This window comes from Diachasma alloeum, unplaced genomic scaffold (genome assembly GCF_001412515.2).
Source record: "Diachasma alloeum isolate Michigan unplaced genomic scaffold, Dall2.0 Dall_scaffold_00355, whole genome shotgun sequence".
Lineage (NCBI taxonomy): Eukaryota > Metazoa > Arthropoda > Insecta > Hymenoptera > Braconidae > Diachasma > Diachasma alloeum.
The window spans coordinates 404217-409370 of NW_021680494.1; positions in this window are offsets into that span (position 1 = coordinate 404217).

Below are 5154 nucleotides of genomic sequence, written 5' to 3' on the forward strand. Positions count from 1 at the left end.
CGGATAATTTCAATTGTTCATAACTTACTATTAATTCAGTACTATCCCGCGTAATCGAAGGAAGGATTGAAAAACCAGACCGATTAAATGAACTATTTCCACCAGAATTGTTACTGCTCCGTCGCTGCTTCCAGACTGACTAATTTTGATTTTTCGGACATTTTTATATGAATTTTGGGGTCACTTGTCACAGGGGCTTCAACGAGTCCAATTTGTAGTTGGTGGAAAATGTCGTATGACTTTTCCCACTCTTTTGATTTTTATGGAGAAGTAGCTCAATCGGTTTTTGGGGTTTCAATTCATCGGTTTTGAATCGTTCTTTCGCGCATGAATCTCATTGGGTAATTGGGGCATGCTGAGTGTACCATTTCATCACTTTTGAACTCGATTCCAATGTCTTTGGAATTTTTAATCGAGTTCACGTGGTGAAATGCACTCTATTTAGTTTACAATCATTGATTTGTTTCTTGTATGTATTGATTTATTTTAGGTTTATAATCGTGCACCGAGCGGTAGCCGTGAGCGGCTGGATGCTGACGGTGACATTTTTGTGGGTTCGGATTACCCTGTTTCCTATTCACCTGTCAGTTTCCTTCACTCGGTTGGTGTATGTGGAGTAGTTGTGAGTGATTTTATTTATTGTGACGGAAATTTGCGTTTTTATGGTAAGTGTTTGTGGGTATTTTATTGTCTATTTTCTGTTTTTATTTTTGATTTGTAGCTACATATGCAGTGATTTAATTTTGTTGGGTTCGCTGCAGTTGTATGTAAACACTCGTGTTTGTTTTTTTTGTTATATGTTAGCTTATCTATTTATTTATTTTATTTATTTTATTATTTTTGTAATTTCTGGATAAGTTCAATTTGAAATTATCATTTTATGTTGCTGTTTGTGAGGGGAGTGTGGTGAGGGGCTAGTGCCCGTGCGAATGTCGCACAATGAGGAACGGCCGATTGAAACCCTCCACGCTCTTATGCATAGGAGGTGTATTTTTCTCCATTTCTCTTTGTGCAACATTCGCACCAATAGGAATGGAAGATGAGCTATGTATAGTTCCTCACACTCACGTGCATGGGCTCGTTCCCCTTCTCTCCGGGAGGGATTTTTCTTTTTTTGGGGGCGCGAATGATATTTGCTTTTACCGGTTAATTGTTGTTTCCCATTATTTATTAACGACAAACAGCGTACAAATTTATTATTGGCGATTATTTGTTAACAAATTTTTTTTTATATAATTTTTTTTGGGGGGGGGGCGACTCGAGTGGTATTTGTACTTGTTGTCACTGATTAGTTGTTTTTTTTTAGATGGCTCCAGGTTTGGTTAAGGAGGTTTTGGAGGTGGAAGGTGAGAGGGAGATGAAGGAGGTGCCCGATAGATTTGGTTGGTTGCTAAATCTGGTTGGGCCTTGGTTACCCAGATGGTGGTCCATAGGATGATGTTAGCTCTCATGGTGTTGTGGTCTGTAAGTTGGAGAATTTTGGTTGAGTTCGGTGTGATTAATTTTCGTTCTGGCAATTAACAGTTTTGGTCTAGTTGGGTAGAATCCAAATTTGGTAGATACCAACAGAATGTGGGTATTATTTCTGATCCTATTTTTGCTAGTTCGTCAGCTTTTTCGTTTCCGTATATTCCCTGGTATCCTGGGGCGTATTCGAATTGGACGTCGATTTTACGGGTTCATCAAGCTGTTTCAGGAGTGTTTGATTTACGACGGATTTGGATTTAGCATTTAGCCAGCCGTTTGTTTTCCATTTTTTTATATGTTCGGTCATGCAGCTGATGAGGTATTTGGAATCGGTGATCATTCTTATTCTTGAAATGTCGTGGCGAATACATATTTAACATGCTTCTATGGCAGCTGCAGTTCTGGCGGTGATGTTGGTGGCCCGTATGCCTTGCACAGTTTTATAGGTGTTGAGGAGGTGATTGTCTGCAACCCACACTCCGATTCCTGCTTTGGCGTCAATTGAGCCGTTGAAACAGCAGGGCAGTTTTCAGGCAACCATCGACGTAAACTGGCGTGCCTGATCCATCGGTACTCATGTCTCTGGAATGGTTTCGTTTTTGGTAGTTTATAAGGTCGGCATGGTGTGTTTGGCAGTACTGGAAACGGTATTGACTCATTCTTCGCAGGGTTTCAGCTTATTTGGGTATTTCATGAAGTTTTGTCCGTCTTCGCTTTCTAGGTACACATTTCCCTTTTCTGTGATGTCAACGATCTCGTAGGGTCCAGTGTAGACCTGATCTAATTTTCCAATCTTGGGTTCCTTTTCGACGTAGACAAATTGCCCTATTTTGAGGTCTAATGATCTAGCGTTTCGGTCGTAAAGGCTTTTGGAGTATAGTTTGGCCTTTTCTAGGTGGTCAAAGGCTAGATGGTAGATTTTCACCAATTTGGTAATTAGATCTACCATGTAATCGTTGTAAGTATGGATTGGCTCATCTTCGTCGATGACGTTGGAGGGGAGAACTGCCCTTTTTTCATACAGGACTTCAAATGGTGTGAAATTTGTTGAGCTATGCACAGTGGTATTGTATGATAGCATGGCGAAGGGGAGTAGCTCGTCCCAGTCGGTGAATTCATCTGTAAAAGTCTTCAGGTATTCGGCTAGTACGTGATGACTTCTCTCGTGGGCTCCATTTGACTGAGGTCTGTATCCGGATGTCGTCATATGGTGGAATCTCAGGACCTTTCCCAGTCGGTTGAACAGTTTACTGAGGAAGCTGATACCTTTATCTGAGAGGATTATTTTGGGGCATCCGTACTGAGCTACATACTTGGTTGCGAGTGCATGAGCGATGGTGTGAGCCTTGATGTCCTTAAGTGGTACAGCAGTGCAATGCTTGGAGAAGTTATGCTGAGTTGTCTGGACATGGCAGTGTACCGTACGTGTAGGTGGAAGGGGGCCCACAGTGTCAATAGAGATTCTCTCGAAGCATTCGCTAGGTGTTTCGGTGATGAGCATGGGCTGTCGGAATTTCACTCTTCGACTCTTCTCTAGTTGACAGGTCAGGCAGAATTTAATAAATCTCTCTATTGCCTGTTTCATCCCGGGCCAGTAGAATCTTCCTCCTACTCGGTTGAATGTTTTAACAATCCCTTTGTGTCCTCCGGGAGGAGTTGCGTGGCATTCCTTAATGATTTCTGGTCTTAGGGCTACTGGAGGCGTCCGGATTCCACCATGGCATAGAGTTACAGTAGCTGGGTTTAATTGAAATTCTTTCTCCAGGAAGTATCGTATTCTGATATCGGCATCTATTTCGTCGCCCTGAGATGCCATTTTTATTTCGGTGATTTTGTATTTTTCCATGGCGGTTTTGAGATTTTTCAGGCAGAGTTTTAGTATCCGATTGTTTACTTTTTCGAAGTGCCATTGCTTCGCAATGAGAGTAAATGTTCGGAATTTTCTGCACTTCGTGACGATGACTTGGCCTAGTTTTGAATTGAGCCTACGTATTTTCTCCAGGCCTATCAGATCGAGGTCTCTTAAGAGTTTGGTGTTCTGTTTTTTTATCTCTCCATCTGCTGCGAGGAAATGAGCAATGTTTCCCCTTGTAAATGTTAGTCCATCTCGGGTTTCTTTGATGTTGCTGACAGGCTGGTAGTCACTTTGCGGTATAATGATCTTGTCATCCACAATTTCCTCGTTCAGATTATTCTCAGGTATTTCCCGATGATTCTGTATGAAACTGTGTTCTTCGCTCGTAAGAAGGTCAGGCATGAGGAATTTGGGGTATGGATTCAATTACACCCCCAGTAGCTGTGCTGGTGGCGGGTATACAACTTCGTCTGCTTGGGGAATTTCGGCTTCTCCGGGTTGCGTTGATGGATGTATTTCTTCAGTACGTGGGAACATTTTTCTAGGCGTTAGGTCTGTTGCAGAATTTTTCTTCTCAGGAGACGATCCTGCCATGGGTGACTGTATAGCCCTTCGTGTCGGCAGTAAAGATTCTCGTGTGACCTTTGGCTGCGATGCCACAGAATGTCTGGCCTGAGGTGTTTCTTCCTTCTCTATTTTTTCAGGATTTTGGTCAATGGAGCTCGTAATTTCGGAGGTTTCGTCGGTTGAGTCGATTAGGTGTTTGGACTGATTTTGTAACTCAGCTATCTGCTTCTCGAATTGTTGACAGGATTCGTTCAATTTTTCTTTAAATTCTGGAACCAGACTGGTTCTTCTCATTTTGTAAAGTGGTAGCAGCTGATCTAGCAGTGGCTCTAGGGGTACTTGAAATATTTCCTCATCCCTTTCCGAGATTTTCTCCATATACTCATAGAATTTTTCTAAGTTTCGTTCTATTCGCTCCATGTCCACTGGTGGACGTGGTGTGGGATTTGATTCTTCGTCCTTTTCTTCTATTCGAGTTTCAGCTTCGATTATAGGAGGCGTTTCCTCATCGGTCGAGTTTTGATCTGTGATGAATGCGTCATCCTCCAGCTCTTCGTCCGCTGGGATTCCTTGAAGGGAAATTTCTAGTTGATTTTCTTTTCCTTGGTCTTACATTTCATCAGGTATTATTGTTGATTCATCCTGTAGTAATGGTTCTCTGGATACTGAAGATGTTGGAATTGGTTCTGGCATCTCCACGATCGAAGGGGTAGTTGGAGTGGGCATTGTTTCTTCCACTGTCTCTGGTTGGTTCTCAGTTATGGTGCCCCGAGTAGATGATGTGGGGTTTTTGCTGATTTTGGGTGTCGTCTTATAATCCCGATTCAATCTGTAGGAGATCGGTTGCCGGCTGCCATTGTTTGTTTCTGTTGCTCTTCTAGCCCGAAGCCTGTCGGCAATTGAGCTTCCCGCCGCTGGGATGGTGATAATTTATGGGTCACTATTTATTCTAACCTTTCGATTAGGATTGGTGACTGACCCTGGTGTCTTCACACTGGGCTTTAGTACTGGTAGAGCAGGCATACATGTTGCGAATACGATGATTTCCTCATTTTCGTCTTGAAAAGGATTTTCTGCAAAGGCATCTACTAACTGATTTCTCTTTTATTTCTTGATTTCCACCTCAAACGTGAAATCATTCAAGTAGGTTTTCCACATAACTTGCCTCGTAAACTACTAGTGTTGCTGGAATCTCTGAGCCAGTTCAGGGCTCGGCTATTGGTAATAATGGTAAAGGGTACTCCATAGATGTAGGGTTTGAACTG